Source organism: Pseudorca crassidens, chromosome 4 (assembly GCF_039906515.1).
Source record: "Pseudorca crassidens isolate mPseCra1 chromosome 4, mPseCra1.hap1, whole genome shotgun sequence".
Classification (NCBI taxonomy): domain Eukaryota; kingdom Metazoa; phylum Chordata; class Mammalia; order Artiodactyla; family Delphinidae; genus Pseudorca; species Pseudorca crassidens.
The window spans coordinates 111,828,885-111,846,955 of NC_090299.1; the positions used below are offsets into that span (position 1 = coordinate 111,828,885).

General features: G+C 34.8%; 1 protein-coding gene across 3 annotated transcripts in view; it reads right to left on the reverse strand.

The window, feature by feature from the left end:
* ANTXR2 (ANTXR cell adhesion molecule 2) overlaps positions 1 to 18,071 on the reverse strand; it is a 163,700-nt gene that overhangs the window by 35,075 nt on the left and 110,554 nt on the right. The gene's annotated exons all lie outside the window — the stretch shown is intronic.

Sequence of the window (18,071 nt, forward strand, 5' to 3'; positions counted from 1 at the left end):
CTCATAACCAAATCTGCTCTTGCATATTGCTTCAATTAGGTAAATCTGATTATGTGGGTAGCAAGGTCCTATTTATAACAGGGATTTGTTTGGCATGACCATCATTCATGTTTTAAGTGCTACAGGGACTAAATAGCAAGACAAGCTCAAAATACAAACAACAACATAAAAATGTTTATTATTTTGCTCCAGCAGAACGTTTTCTAACCTACAGCTTCCAATCACCTTTTACTGTGGGCGATGTCAAAAATACTTATTGCACAAGCAGAGGTCTGTGTTTCCTTTGCCACCGACAATAAATCTTTAGTGTCTTCTCCTGATACGCATCACTCCACTTGCTCTCAAGAGGCACTGTATGTCTCTTGCTCTCCCCCTCACCTAACAAGGTCACTTTTGAGTGATGATACAACTTATTGCAAATATGTATAGGCATGCACAATAATTACTATCTACTGTTAAGTATCTTGTCAGTCAACATTACAAAACTCTAAAAAAGTTTGCTTTCCAAACTTAATATAATGTATACATAAACTTAATATCACAAGTATATATGTGAATAAGCCCATCTAAAAACAGATTTCTGTCCTGTCCTCTCTGTTCATTATTGCTATAAAGTTATAATTTATCCAGAAGGTACATAATTGATAAATTAATTTTAGCTTCAGAGAAATCTCCTCTTCATTGAGAGATAATCTGGGAACTAAAGAAAATAAATTGCTAGTTGATGGCATTCACCTCTAGCTTACAAAACCAAAGCTTTTTCTCAGTTAATGAGAAAAATAGTGGCAAAAATATGTATAGAGGAATTTTATTAATCCTCATTAGCCTTTCTCAACAGGGGTTCTATGAGTGCCTTAAGACCTTTGGAGGCATCCATTGTATATGATAAGCTAACTTCTCACCCAAGCTTCATGCTAGTTGTGTAGCATCCTTGGGAGAATGAGAAAATAATTCCTTAAATTACCTTTCCTGTTCCCTGGTTCAGATAAAAAGCCTCAGCTGAAAAATCCTGTTTAAAAAAAAGATTCAGAGAGGCTATACAATTTGCTTGGGGACAATCAGTAAATTCAAAAGCTGATAAGTGAACCTGGTCTTTTGACAATAAAGCTGGGGTAAATTACATAATGAATACAAGGCACGTGTTATTCCAAATTTCAGGCATGACATTTTGTTTTCTTGAAGTGTCAAATTAAGATACACAAAAAAATTCAGAAGCACATTTTAGATTAACTCTCCTAAGTAAGATAAACCAAAACAGATGCTTATGAGTTTTAAGCAAAACAAAGATAATACAAGTTTTAAAAAGAAAGTCACAGTCTTCAATCTCTGTAACAAAGGAATTTCTAAACCCATTCAAATAAATATGTAATAATATTATGATGACTTAAAATCATGATGGAGGTCCTTTCCATTTCAGTAATTTAGTGAATCCCCTGTGTCTCTCTTAAACTTAAATGTAAAAACGAAAGGAAGGAGAGAGGGAGAGAGGGAGGGAGGGAGGAAGGAAGGAAGAGAGGAAATTGTCCTTGGAAGTAACTCAGATCTTTAAATTTAAAAATGTTTTTAATAAAGGCATTATAATACCTTCTGTATATAATTTATACCCTTTGGATTTGGTCATCCCTTTCTTTGAGTCAGCACTACTATCCTTTTCTCTGATTTCTATTCTAGCTCTCTGGTATTTTTAGCAGGACGAATAGAGACTCTAAATCTGTTGGCCATGCTTTATGTTCAGAAGATATTATCCCTTAATAAATGTCTGGCTAGTATTTAAAAACTAAGGAGATGAATCCTTTCCATATGAGTGACAGAATGAAAATGTTTCAATTTAGATATAAAATATTTTTGAATATCATGAGAAAAAAGGAAAGACAGAGGACACAGGTATCCAGAAACAGGATGAGAACACAGGAGCTAAGAAGGGTTTGGTATATTATCACATGACACTTACATGTCTGAGATGACTAAGAGCTGCCTGTGAAATAGAGGATGACAGGTAGTAATTATTCTAATGCAATACATTGTACACTAAACAAGGATGGCTGGGATAAAGTGTCAAATGCAGGTCATTAATGATGACAAGGGCTGGATTCAGCTGCAGCAGCTGTCACCATCCCAGGTGGGTGACCATACTGCCATAATCCCTATCTCTAAGGAGGTCCTTCCTGGGAAAGCACAAGCCAATACTGCAGGTTAAAATATATAAATAATATACACACAAAAACATGCACATAAACTCTCAGTGCCCTCAATGCCCCAAGAATTTACTTCTTGGTAGATTATATCTTTACAAGTCACTAACTCCAGTGTAATGTAAATGAAAACTTTGGTATCATCAAACTGAGTTTAAACTTTACTGCTTGCCAGCTGTTTAACATTTTTTAACATCCTATGTGCATAATGGAGAATTTACTTTTTATGAGGACTATAGTGAAAAATGAATGCAACATAGCTGATACATTGAAGGTACGGGATAAGTTTTGGTTATTTCCTAAGCCACTGAACGAGTTGGTCGAATCTAAATGCTTTCTGTTAGTGAATGTGTATCATTCCTACAAAGATTTGCTGAAAATATATCAATTTACAAATAGTAAAATTTATGAATTATGGTCTTATATTTAAAAAATAAGGCACATAACTGATGACTATATTCAAAATTTTAGGATTAGGAAAGGACTAGAACAGCTATCATATCACCGCTGTCCTCTTTGAATATGCATGATTCCAACTAAGTCTATAAAACTACTAGAAAACTTCTACTCTTAAAAAAATTACTCAATATTCATTATTTTATTCAGTACCTGTTCACATTCTTCTAAACTAAACAGTCATCCTAAGACTCTGTTGGATCATCAATCTTAGTAACAGCTGTAGAAAATAGCCAAAAATTCCTGTATCATATCTTTACTTATACTCTTTCCCTAGTCTAAGACTTAAGTAGTTACTATTTGAACCATTCCTTTCAAAACATCCAATATCATCATTCACATTATTCTTTAACACTTTATTTCCAGATACAATGGTTCACAAGAGCCCACAGACCCTCATCTCTCAGTTATTCCCTGTCGACTTGTGAAAATCCTACTACCTTAGGAGAAAAAAAAAAACTACATCTCCAGTAGCTACAGGTCTACATCTCTTGAGAGAATGAAGCTGATGAAAATAGCTGGAGCAAGTTAATAGCTTCAGAATTTTACAAACCAAAGCTAATATTTCTTCTTCTCCCTTTTCCCTCATTCCCTCTGCTGACCCACCCTCCATCGTAGATTATTCCAACAGTCCTTCAGTTTCTGTATATTTCATATTATCAAAAATGGCAAAGAATTGGAAAATAAGAATATATGCCAATGAGAGGTTGGGATGCTAATTCTAATTTTAAAATTAGATGTTAATTTTGATCCACAAGAAAAAATACCCAGTACTAAAGTAGGAGAAAACTGATCCTCAGTCTCTTAAACACAGTTTCAATTATCTAAGGAGCCTCTCCAGTCTTCATGTCCAGGTGTGATTTTTTTTTTTCCCCAAAACCCAATATTTCTTACTTTCTCCTGAGCATTTCCAACTTTTTCTTCAAGCTCAATTCCAGGGCACCATCCCCAGGTGCTCTCTCTTCTACTTATTCTCCCTGCCACACATCTAGCTCCCCTTAGTAATCAAGTCCGGTTAGAGGCCCTTTTTCAACTATTTCCCATTCCGATGGAAACTCATTGTTCCTTGCCCTGGTTGGTGCCCTCACTCAGTGGTTCCTGCATTAGCTCAGCCTTCTGTTCTTTCCTTCAATCTATCCGTGTATACTGCCTGTCATGAAGCTAACACTCTTTAAAAAAATGTTTTCATGAGGTCCTAATACAGGACTAGAAAACAAAATTCAATAAAATGATTTGTCTGGTGGGGCAAAAGCCTAAAAGCTTGAGAAACAGTACAGTGAAATATTTGCTGGACATTGATTGCTAAATGTGAGTCTAATATACTAGATCCCTCAGAAATGGATATGATGTAGATTTATTCCCCATTATTTTCCCACTTGTAGCTTGGAAGTGATTAAAACAAATAGTTGAGCCATTGTCCTGGAACAAATGTGAACTTTTCTGCCTTCTCTACCTATACAAATCCTTCAAGGTTAATTCAAATCTTTCTTCCTCTGTAAACTGTCATCTTACCCCCTTGTCTGAAGTGCTCTTCCCTGATAACTCAAATAGCAATTAATGTCTAGACTGTTCATTTGGAAATTAATTAATTTGCTACATCTCTTGTTACTGCCTTGAGTTGATACTTAAATATTTCATTATTTTATTTTCTATATATGTATTCTGGGCCCTTTGAATAGATTAAAAATTTATGGAAGACTATGTACTAACTATTTTGGGGTCTCAAAGACTGCTTAAAAATACAGGGTTCTTAAGAAAAAAATATTAATTTTATTTTTATGCCTCACCTAATTTTTTCAAACTACCATTTGTTTGAAGTGGAATTATAATTGTGGATATATATATATATGTACATGTGCAATTATATATATTTATACCATTCTTTGCTGTATTCATATATAGTATACATTATCTGTAATACCTTTGTGTATGCATTACTAAGAATTAACATAAAGCAAAAATATTCATTCTTCAAATACGGTATTTATCAAAAGCAGCACTACCTTAGATTTCAAGGCCTTACAATGGTAGAGAATTGGATTAGAAATTAGAATCCATCCAGATTGTACAATTGGCTTTACTTTTTCTTTTTAACTGAAATTTGCTTGCTCTGCTTTGAATTATAATGTTTGAAGCTCTACTTTATCCTCTGCCCCAAATAGATCATAAATTTCTAGAAGGTTAGGGACTATCTAGTCATCATTAAATTTTTAAAAATGTTTCTCTTAATTCAGATAAAAAGAGACTATTGACAAGATTATATTTCATTTTCCTTTCAGTCTAATTTTACTAAAAAACATTTCAACCAAAAATTCAGAAAAGACAAAAGTCAGAAATGTGTTTAAATGCATGTTTTCCAACACACCAAAAATAAAAATTCTAGCATTAATAATTTTTAAATTCAAAGAGATATTCACCTGCAATCTTATAGGCCATATATTACATTTTCATTAATGCCATTCATTATTCCAGTGTTTTCCCCATTTCTTATTCCTAAAAAGATTTCAAAAACAAATCAGTAAATGTTTGTAAAGAATTAGAAGAACTGTTTACTAAAAATATAGTAACTTAAGCTTTGAAACATAGTTTATATGGATATTATTCTTATGCCTTCAGTTACATAAATTTGTCTTATCATTACTATTAATTTTGATATTAGTATTTTTATATGAGAGGGAGTACAGAGAATGATACCTTGGAAATAAGGGAAATATTATTTCTTGCAATTTGGTAAAAAGGTATTTTCTCAGCAAAATAACAACAGCAACAGTAATAATGACAATGTCAGCATGTCATGACAATGAAATTCTTTCAAGATGCCTGATCAAAGCAGCTTTATGATGAGGAAACCCTGGCCTCCCCATGTGAAGTGAAAGGAACATAAGGACCACTTACACTGTGGGCCATCAACCTACAGCAGTTCAACCTTCAGTTCCCTCTACTTACACGCTAGTGATTTGTCTTAAAAGTAACGGCTGGAAGCCTGTTTGCTTCAATTTTCACTAATGTACCTGAGAAGACACTTTAAAAACCATTTCAGTGGGCTTTTTTGGGATGATTTGGGGCATGCTATTTGCAGCTAGATCAAGGGATAAATTTGACAAGTGGAATCAGTTGCTTCGTAGATCAAAACGAGAGCTTGAGCAAGAGAGAATGATCGAGGAAATAAACAGTAAATTCAATATAAATTTAATTGAAGTCGCAAATGATGATGAAATAGTCTGAAAACTAGATATTAAGAGGGATTCTAAACAATAAATTATTTGACTGTGCCAACAGTATCCTAATCTAAAAATTATGACCTTTCTATAGTGAATATGAGTTTTGATATGAAGCACATTTGGAAAACATAACTTGGCATTGTGTCATAATCTTAGCCTCTGGATGGAACTTTTCTTTTTAGTTTGATTTTATAGATTAGAAACAAAAATCAAATTTTTAAAGTTTTATATTAAGAATAACCTGTCAATATATTTTCTACCACTAATTATATTTTTTTCCTTTTTTTAAAAGAAACTATATGTTTTACAATTGTTCCTAAACCTTGGCCCCTGCATAATGTCTGTAAGTGCCCCCAAATAAATCTACAGATAATTTTCTGACCCCAATATTTACAAAAACGTGAGTAAAATACTTAACATTTATGTTCTGGATATTTTGTATTTAAATAGTCACTAATGATTCCTATGTTATTTAAATAGTTGACTATTAATTCCTATTTCTATGTTTGACTTTGCAATTTGATTTCATTCTTATAACTTTCTCAGTTCAGTGCAAGGGTCTATAAACTACAACTAAAGCACAATTCTGAACTGCAGTGCATTATCTGTATAATTGGCAAATTAGTTTTAAGACATAAAGCATAATTAAATAGTACACTAATTTTCCTATAACCTATTTAAAGTTCAAAGTTAATAACACTCACTCACCACCTCTCTGTGTGATGCTGGCAACTTACTTGTCCTTTCTGATCCTCAGTTTCCTTATCTATAAAATGGAGATAAGGAAAGTGAGCTGTTTTGAGAATTACAGTAACACATGTAAGGTCATTAGTACAGTGCCTGGCACATAGCTGCTGCTCTAGTGATTATGCTGGTTTTTCATTACTGATGATGATATTATCAATGACGACAGTGTACACTGACTTCCATGGAACTATATTTTTAATTTTTAAGTTAAGTATATTCTTCAGGTTTTGACTTTCTACACTGGTCATCACAGTTCTGGATCCTGACACTTGTCACAACATGAATGCAGTTATCTAAGGTATATGTTACACTGGGGTCTTTCCTGATTTTTATCTTTTCTAGTTGTAAAAATAAAGTTAAAGATAACTGTGTTTCCATGTCTTGCTAGATCCTTGTATTTCCCAATAACATATTGCTATTTCTATCTACATTGTATTCGTAATGAAATATTTCTGATATAGATTTGAAATATTAAAGGTCTAACAATTTATTGTTTAAATAATATTAATACAGAATTTTTCTATTTATAAATAATATCTAAAAATACTTTTATCTAACTAATCAAGAGTAAGATAATTCTAATATAAGAATAAAACTATGGGGCTTCCCTGGTGCAGTGGTTGAGAGTCCGCTGGCCAATGCAGGGGACATAGGTTCAAGCCCTGGTCCGGGAGGATCCCACATGCCGTGGAGCAACTAAACCCGTGCGCCACAACTATTGAGCCTGTGCTCTAGAGCCCGAGAGCCACAACTACTGAGCCCACATGCCACAACTACTGAAGCCCGCACGCCTAGAGCCCGTGCTCCGCAACAAGAGAAACCACAGCAATGAGAAGCCTGCGTACCACAAGAGTAGCCCCTGCTCACCGCAACTAGAGAAAGCCTGCATGCAGCAGCGAAAATCCAATGCAGCCAAAAATAAATAAATAAAAATAAATTTATTTTTAAAAAAGAATAAAATTTTATAAAATCAAACCATTGTCCTTAGAGGTTTAAGTTAAAAGCATTCAAAGGCTAGAGGTTACCACAAATGTAATTTGTCATCTAGTTAGCTGTAGGGAAAAAGATCACTTAATAAAAGGAGTATGTTTAGCTGATTTAAATCAAAGTGATTGATTTTCATTTAACATTTGTCCACTATCGTTAGCCCAAGTTAGAAAATCAATTTCCGAATGACCCACTGGGAGAGCAGTTCCATGTAGCTATATATATTTAATGACAAGAACACATTAGTACTTCAATGCTTATAATAGTATTAAATAAAAGAAACTTTGTGTTTAAATTATTTTGCAGTTGTAACACAAGGCAGCAAATTGCCACATATCAAAATGACAATGGAGCTAATCCAAAATCACATATTAATATCTTCTCTTTTTTTGAAAGAAGCAGCAAGAAATAGACAAGTCTTATATATAGACAGAAAACTGGCATAAAATTTAATTATGCTACTCTCTTAAATACGTATCCCCTTTACTTTCTTCCATATGCAGTTATTTTCAATTTATTTAAAGCATAATAGTAGTAAAATATCCATTATGGATCTAGGATCATAGTGTTGTTATAGTTATTCAAGTGTATTTCAGGATATTGAGGGATATATGCCATTTTTAATTCTTACAGTAACTTGTAAAATGTTTATATGTATTTATTAATTATTGATGACCTCATGAAATGTCTAATTACTAAAAAAGTATGAATTAATTTAAACAGATTTGTAAACAATGGACCAAAACATTCAACCTACATAAAATTGTTTCATTCCTCAAAGATTATTATAGCCTACTGTCTGAGAGCCAGTGCACAAGGTCCTGGGGTTATCCTAGTGAGCATGACAGGAAAAGTCCCATTTCATGGAGCTGCCTTGATTGGAATTACATAAAAAGACAAGAATTCAAAGGTATCTTTGTGATCACTTATTTCTCTAAATACAAATGAGAAAACTGAGGACCAGAGAGATGAGGAAATTTGTGCCAGGTTTCAAGCTAATCAATGACAGTATAGAGATCACACATCTGACTCTAAATGTAGTGATCTTTCTAATATGCCCCCAAGGGCTTTAGGAATTGCTGTAATTCTGCCTTCATCCCATAACTTACCTCCTAGAAAACTACTTGCAATTCATGGAACATACAAACTATTTCATCCATCTTGTGCCTTTGAACATGCTCTTCCTTTCGGAGCCCAGAATTGAGGTGGCGGTGTAAGTTGCAGCATAAGAAGCCATTAAATTACATAACTTCTGAGGTCCTTTATGATGCAGAAGTTCCTTATTCCACACAGCTCATGAATTTTCTGTGGAATTTACTGCCACTTCTAAATATTATCTTTTATTTATAGATGCATACAAAGTTAAATTATTTTTAAAAGTATGTATATATATATAAATAATAGGGTAATATGCATGCATTCTGAATACAGTTGTCCCTCTGCCCTCAGTATCCACAGGGGATTGGTTCCAAGATCCATGAGGACACCACAATCCACTGATGTTCAAGTCCTTTATATGAAATGGCAAAGCAGTTGGTCCTCCCTACCCACGATTTCTATATCTGCAGATTCAACCAGCTGTGGAATGAATTTCAACTGTACATGCTAAAACAATTTATGGATACAGACATAGATAAAAATTGATCATTTGGGCCCCAAGAGAATCAGATTCAAAGCTGGAAATTTAGAAAGCACTTCTCTACTTGTATAAAAGCCCTAATGCACTCAGTTACTGACTGAACAGGGAGAAGAATAAAGTGCCGCACTGGACAATGATGACATGGCACGATGGGGCACTCACTGGACTGGAAATAAATAAAACCTGGGTTTGAATCTAGGCTCTGTTATTTTTCAGCAGTGTAACCTTGGCAAGTGCACTAAATTTCTCTGAGTCTCGTATTCTTCACCTATAAAATGGGAATAAAATGACACCTAACTCTTAGCACTAAGAGTTGACCACACCTAACTGAACATACCTAAGACATAGTAGGTGCTCAGTGACTGTTAGCTGGATTTGAGTCCTACGTCTTTCCCATGAGGAGAAAGTGTCCCCTCTTTCCTGAAATTATGAGTGCTCTCAACAAGCACAATGCCGTGCTTTCACCCCATCAGACACATAAACAACCCTGACACATGCATGCACATGTGAATAAATACATGCATTCACGTACCTCTGTATTGCCAGTCTGAGCTTCAGTTACCTATCTAACTGTTCCTAAGAAGCAAGGAAGATCCTTAGGCCCCTGACAAATCAGGAAAAAAACATGAAGCCATGAATCTCTATTTTTTTTAGCTAATAAACCTAAGTTGGTGTTCAAAAAAAATGGGATTTCTAATAGCAAAATGTGTTATTTTATCCAAGAAACCACTTAACCACTTGACAATCCATCAGGCTTACTATATCATCATTTTCATATGATTCTTTTTGCAACTCATGATGAAAGACTAGATATAAATATAAAAGCATTGATACCAGGTAAAATTGTACAGAAAAACACATATTATCTCCATTCCTATCCCAAATTTCATTTGGTCATGTTACTACCCAGCTCCAAAACTTTACTGGTTCTCCACTGCCTATAAATGAAAATTTAAACTCTTGATACATGCAGATTTTTGCATTGTCTCTCCAATAATTCCAGTGTGCAAAAATAAATAGGTAGATAAAGAAATGCTATTTCATTTTCATGTTTTATCTTATTTATATTTAAAGCTAATCATAAAAGGAAGAAAGCACTGCTGTAAAGAGTAAACATAGTCGCGGAGGTGGCAAGAAGAAGCCCCTGAAGCAGCCCAAGAAGCAAGCCAAGGAGATGGACGAGATAAGGCATTCAAGCAGAAACAGAAGGAGGAGCAAAAGAAACTCGAGCTGTTCCTTGTGCCTGAGGCAATGATAATCCTTAGTTCCATTCCTGTTTAAACATCTGGATTAAACATCTGGATTCCCTGCCATAACATCTGTTGCCACCTATAGCTAGAATGAAGTGTTGTCTTGGAACCTATTGTACATTTAAGAATAAACTTTTGTAAAAAAAAAAAAAAAGAGTAAACATAATATATCTCAAAACCAAATTTGTGATTTTAAATTTGTAGACAATAATATTTAAGTCACTGGCTATAACTTGCTACTGAAATTTAGTTCACAGTCATCAGAAGTAAGATATACTTGTAAAAATTAATTTAGTGTGTTGTATATTTTCATTACAGATATTTTCATTTTGCCCAAATACATGGAGAATTTGAAATATAATTCCGAAATCATAATTCTGAAGCTTTAAGCCTTATCTGCTTTTGGAAGATTTCCCCTGGAAGAACTGCAAGCCATTTTTTCATAGCCTCCCTAGCCAAAATACTCACAATTAATAGTTAGTTGTAGTTTCACACTGAAAAGTATCACGGAATAATAACATAGATTTAATAGTAAAGGGAGATAAACCTGACAAACATGAGTGGAATAGCCACAGTGGGGAGAAAATAAGAATTTTAAGGAAAGGCTGCTTAGTCATTTCAAGGTTCAATCTGTTTAATTCCCAATGATTAGGTTTGCAACAGTGGAATATGGAACCATACAAACATACAATTTGTAGTTTATTACTTAAATAAACATTTAATTCTCCTATTGCCTGCAAGTTTTTCAGAAGAATAATGTCTCCCCCATTCTTTTTTTTTTTTTTTTTTTTTTTGTGGTACACGGGCCTCTCACTGTTGTGGCCTCTCCCATTGCGGAGCACAGGCTCTGGACATGCAGGCTCAGCGACCATGGCTCACGGGCCCAGCCGCTCCCCAGCATGTGGGATCTTCCTGGACCGGGGCACAAACCCATGTCCCCTGCATCGCCAGGCGGATTCTCAACCACTGAGCCACCAGGGAAGCCCTCTTCCCCATTCTTCATTCCTTTTTCCTTTTTTATTTGCTTCTTTTCCCCTTTCTGCTCCTAATCTTCCCTTCTTCTATTTCATAATCTGACATTTCCTCTTCAGTGAAGTATTTTGTATGCTGGTAAACATGAAAGTAACATTATTCACATTTACGGCTGTTGCTATGCCTAGGAATTTTATTTGGATTTATTGTTACTTGTCTATAATTCCTAACTGCCCTATAGTAACTGTCAAAAGGTGAAGGCCTGAATATTAACCCAGGGAAATCTTTGAAAGATGTAAATGAAAATATTTATGTAAGATACACACACACACACACACACACACACACACACACACACACACACTCCTCTCTCTCTCCTAAACCTCTCATCTTATAAAAGAGCATCTGATGCCAAAGCATGAACAGTGTATTAAGGGCTTAACTTCAGTATTAATAACTCAGATTTAAAACTCATGGCAATTAATTAAGATTAATGACAGAAGTCAGCCCCTTTTCCCCAATGTAACACTTCCTCCCATCTCTTCAATTCCCCACTCCACTGACCCTTCCATGCTTATTTCAGCATGAAAACCTGAGGTCCTGAAACTTTGATCCTGTTATCTGCTGCCTATTGTATCTGAGATTAACGAAGTAGACATTAGCAAATTTACACACAACAACTCAGCTGCCCTACTTTAAGCAGTTAATGGAAAAGAAACTAATCTAGTTAAGAGCATAGGACTAGTTCATAAATCTGGATTCAGAGGACAAATAAAGCCATCACACTTCTTCTGGAGAGTAGGGACTGAGTTCAGTCACCAGCCTTCTTGTCACTGTTGAGAAGCCAGTGTTTCTATAAACTGGACTAATGAGACGCTCAGAGCTGGCATAAGCCACATGTAGGCCTGGACAGAAGATGATAATGCGAGAGACTGACATTGCAATGTACGGTTTCACCTGGATAAATATATATATCTTACAAGAATTTCAATCACTGAAAACTTCTCTTGGACCAAATATGAAACAAAGATTAAATCTGTTTTTAAAAAAATGAGAAAAAGGCAACTGCAAGCAAGAAAATAATAACATATCCTGATAAAGAGAATTAATAAAAATTATAAGCCTTCATCTATTCAGAATTCAACCTAAGAGAAAATAATTGTGTCATGCTCTTATAACTCAGAAAATGTTCAATAGATTTAATTATAAATTAAAAATTAATCATCATCCCAAAGTGATAAATCTTAGCTCCACAGAAATTGCATTTTTATGTATCAGCATCCTCAGCCATATCTTTATAAGAGATAATTTAAGTTTGTCTAATTTAAGAATTGCTCTGATGTCTTAGCTTAGTTTCAGGGTGGAGTCATGAAGATACAATAATAAGTCCTGATAACAAAAAACATTTATGTTCTACAAAGTCAAAATGATGTATCGCTTAAGAATCAGTAGAGTTTACGCATAAATTCATTCACAGCTCATTTTTACTTTTAATCAATTATAATAAAACTAAAAGGGACATTAGCACACACAATCCTGTTCACTGAATCAACATCTTGTGCACATTATAGGGAAATACTGAGAATTTTTGGCATAGGACATCATACCCAGATTTAGAAGGTTAAGGTCTTAACGCTGCTCACTGCATTGTGGAAACCATGGGGTCTGCAGGCCTCAGCTTAGATGCATGAGGTGAAGGGTAATTAGAATAACTGGCAGTAAAGTTAAAATGTGAAAGCCATACATAAGGAATACAGTAATCCAGTTAAACACAGAGAATATGGTGACAATAAGACATCCAAGATGAAAATTCATATAAGCTTTCAAAGACATGCAAGTAGAATGGAGGAGGGAGGATAGAATTGTCTAAAAATGGTGTGTATAGTGATGATAGCAAAGCAGTGAAACTCTATATGGTCTCTAGAGAAAGTAGGGTGAGAGAAAACATAAGGTCAAGGGTTAAACTGTAGGAATCAACTGATGTTAGGAGATAGAAGAAAGGAGAGAAATGAAATTGTTAAAGATAATTGGAGAGTAATTGCTCTTTATTCTCGACCTCTTATCTGTATGCTATGTATATAAATGTGCTATTTTAATTTTTTATTGAAGTATGTTTTACAGATTTACTGACTCTGTCAGTTAAGATAGGATATGATATAATATGATATGTGTGTGATTGCAAACCAAAATGTGCTTGATACTGGACAGGATTATGAAAAAATATTCAATATATAATATGTATTATTTTCAGTACACTAACCTGCTTTTGAAGAAGAATCATGGGACTCTATAAAGTTTAGGAAATTAGAACCATCTTTTTTTCACATATTTTCTAAGTGAAAAGAGCTCTCTAGAGTGAGTGATATGAGGTATAATCAGTGAATAAAATTATTTTGAAATGGGAGTTTGTCAAACTATCCCAATTTCATTAACTGAAAAAAAAAAAGCATTAGGAGAAAAAAAAAGAAATTTCTTATAACCCTTTGAAATAAAAAAACAGTTAATTTTTAATCCAAAGTCAGATAAATAAAATGGTAAACAAGTGAATGTCCACTGCACTCAAACATAATTTGTTGCAAAGTTTGAACAGTAAATCATTTTTTTATACCTCAAAGTTTACAACAGTTTCAAATTTCTCAAATGTTAGAGGCTGTGATTTGATTTAGAGCAGAATTAGTGGAGAATACATGTTTATGTGAAGCAATTTTTTTTTTTTTTTTTTTTTTGCGGTACGCGGCCCTCTCACTGTTGTGGCCTCTCCCGTTGCAGAGCACAGGCTCCGGACGCACAGGCTCAGCGGCCATGGCTCACGGGCCCAGCCGCTCCGCGGCATGCGGGATCCTCCCGGACCGGGGCGTGAACCCGTGTCCCCTGCATCGGCAGGCGGACTCCCAACCACTGCACCACCAGGGAAGCCCTATGTGAAGCAATTTTAAAGATGATTTACTTAGATTTTAAGTGTATATTATAAAAATTATAGTATTTTATTTGGAAAAAGAAAAGGAAATGAAAGCTATTTAGCCAAAATGTCATTTATTTCTCCTTAAAAGTATATATTTATGTAATGTATTAATATAAATTCATTTTTAAAAGGGGGCAATAAAAGCTTTCTACTCAGGCCGATTTTCTTAACTGCGTTATGCAGGTTGCCTTAAACTAAACTTATAAATGGGGGTCTGGTAGACATAAAGACACCATCATTATTCACTCTGTTAAAGTAATAAACTGTCTACAAAATAATGTACTTTTTCCCCTCCTTGGACTATATCCTTTGAGCTCTAAATTTAAAACTGAATATTTAAAATATACAAAATAATATAGATTTTTGTAAATTATTAGAAATTTTAAAATGATTTATTTAAATAATTACAAATCTAATCTTCTGTAATTAAAATTAAATAAAGGCTACACAAAAAGTACTCAGTCACAGGAAAAGAAAGGTTAAAAATTCTATCTTGGGCTTCCCTGGTGGCGCAGTGGTTGAGAGTCCGCCTGCCAATGCAGGGGACGCGGGTTCGTGCCCCGGTCCGGGAAGATCCCACATGCCGTGGAGTGGCTGGGCCCTTGAGCCATTGGCCGCTGAGCCTGCGTGTCCGGAGCCTGTGCTCCGCGACGGGAGAGGCCACACAGTGAGAGGCCTGCTTACCTCAAAAAAAAAAAAAAAAAATTCTATCTTTGCTGACATTTCTGCTCCCAACTGGATGATTTAACTGATGTCCTCAAGGGGCTCAACATCAAAGCTGTATATTGACCCTAAGAAAATAATATACTTAGCCCTGGACAACCAATGCTAACTCTTGATATTTTCAAAGTATTCTTTTAGTGTGCTCACTGTTGACAAAAAAGGTTTATTTCTAAACTCAGTGCATTAATTTGAGGATATTTAAACTAATTTAATAATTTTTGTCTCGATTATCAAAGCGTTGTTGATCAATATTAACCAAGAAATATCTCTACCTAAACTTATAAGTTAATACATAACATGTATATGATGCCACTAAATACAAGTTATTTTGGATCAGAGGGGTAAAAAGCCAATTAAATATCTAAGTTCTATTTATACTTTCTCTGAAAAAAATAAAGCTTTTTTGGTAATTTAAATGATTAAAATTTGCATATTCTGTATTTCACTTTAGGGAACCAAACTGAGTCAACACTTTTGCCAGCTTATATGCATAATTAAGAGATGATTTTGGTTAAATTATGAAATGGCATCAAAAAGCACTCTATTTCACGAATTTGTTATTTTCCACCAAAACAGACATTAGTTGATGACATACACACTGAGAAAATATGTTCTATAGGAATATATATACACATATATTTATATTAAACATTTTACACACACATACAAATATACACACATACACACACACTCATAAATCAGACAGTGGAATTGTAACAATGGCGTGTTCATGACGTGAGTTATTCTAGTAAAAATTTGCCTTTCAAATATGTATAAACTAAAGTTAATCCCTTCTACTAATTTAAACGGGATAGTTAAGGTATTTTAAGGATGCCCTGAAATATATTGACAAGAGATAATAAGAATGAAAGATACTGGTAGTAACATAAGGGATAGAAAAGTCTAGTGGTACTTTTTCCCAGTGATGTTGCAACATAATTGGCCTAAAGGACCATACAAAATTTCAGAACTTATAGAAATAAAATGTAAGCAATCACTTTACAATTTTTAAAATTTTTGATATTTTTCTTTCATTTAAGTATAAAAAAGGAAAAGTATGAAAGCACTGTGGCATTTTGTGTTCAATAGAACGGAGTCAATAAGGCTAAAATAAAGGGCTATCTTACAGCGCCTAAAATCTATTACAAAGTTTGGCTATAGGACACAAAATATTTTCATAGAATCGAAAAACTAAGTTTAAGAATTCAGTCATTATTGATACGATGTATAAAATAGACAACTACGGGGCTTCCCTGGTGGCGCAGTGGTTGAGAGTCCGCCTGCCGATGCAGGGGACACGGGTTCGTGCCCTGGTCCGGGAAGATCTCACATGCCGCAGAGCGGCTGGGCCCGTGAGCTATGGCCGCTGAACCTGCGCGCCCTGCAACAGGAGAGGCCACAACAGTGAGAGGCCCATGTACCGCAAAAAAAAAAAAAAAAAAAAAAAAAAAAGACAACTATGAGAACCTACTGGGAACTCTACTCAATGCTCTGTGTTGCCTAAATGGGAAGGAAATCCAAAAAAGAAGGGATATATGTATACGCATAGCTGATTCACTTTGCTGTACAGTAGAAACTAACACAACATTGTAAAGCAACTATACTCGAATAAAAATTTAAAAAAAAAGAATGCAGTCATTAGCATCATAATTCCAAGCACTGAAAACATCTGACATATCAAATCATCTGAGTGAAGGTTTCAAACTGCTCAGAAACACACACAACTGGTTTATGTTTTGCAAATGTGATGGGGAACTTAAAGGCAGTGTGGCACAAAATCTCTGCCTTCCAGATGCTTCTTCAATCTGAAGATGAAGTGGTTTGATAGCACAGAGCACTGGGTGATTTGTAAGCATGACAGAGTTCAGAGTGATCCTTGGGAGGGTAAGAATCCTTGAGGAAGCCGCCATTGAAGAGGGTGAGGCCATTTGTTTTGAGCATGAGAATTCAGAAGCAGGACTGACAGAGGAGTGAACATAAATCTAGAACTGGAAATGTAAGCCAGAGGTCCAGCCTGAATCATCTGCCACTGCGGTTATCAGGCTTCTGTGGTGCCTTTTAAACGAACCTGTGCTACCTATGGTCTCAGGTTGGGTTTTTGTGTTTTTTTTTTTTTTTTCCTGTAGATTGTTTAAAAATCAGAGGACTGGCATTGAGTTCTGTTACAATGAACATTTTTCTTTATAAAAGTACCATCAATCATTTAAAAAAATGAAAATATCTGCACAATTAACATAAGTCCTCTCCACGTAATAAATTTAGGTTAATTGGAAACTCACTATGCATTTATGTTGCTTACTTCACCACTGACTGATGAAAACTTTGCCACATGCCCGCGTTTCTCCCCAGGCCATGGCTCCCCAGCTGCACCCACTCCAAAGGCTACCTTCAAGTCAGCATCTTTCCTTTATCTCAGTGGTGGCACAGCTATTTCCTCAGGTGAGGCAGCCTAAATATTATTAATGATAAAAGTTTACATGACCATGGAATCTTTATTACCTTACCATACCCTGGAGCTTTACTTGCCAGACTAATATTTTAACCAAATCTGTTATGCCATAGATGTGTGTGTGCACAATTATGAGTTTTTGCAATATTCCCAGCGAAAATTATACAAATCCTTAAATTTTTTTCCAGCTGGATCTAGGTGGTAGAGGGGGAACTTCCTCAAAAAAGAAAAATGCTTCCATTAATGTGTGATTCTTACTTTTGAGTTTTAATATCCAACTATCAGTATGAAACCTTTATAAATGGGGAAAAAAGTCAATGCAATTTTCTAAATTTTGTCTTACTAAAAAATGAAATACATTGGAAAAAATCTAATTCTATTTCATCTCCATGTAATAAAAAGCCCTAAGTTTAAAAACAGACATAGTGGGCGTACTTCACAGATGTTACTATCACTAGGATTCTTTTATTGCC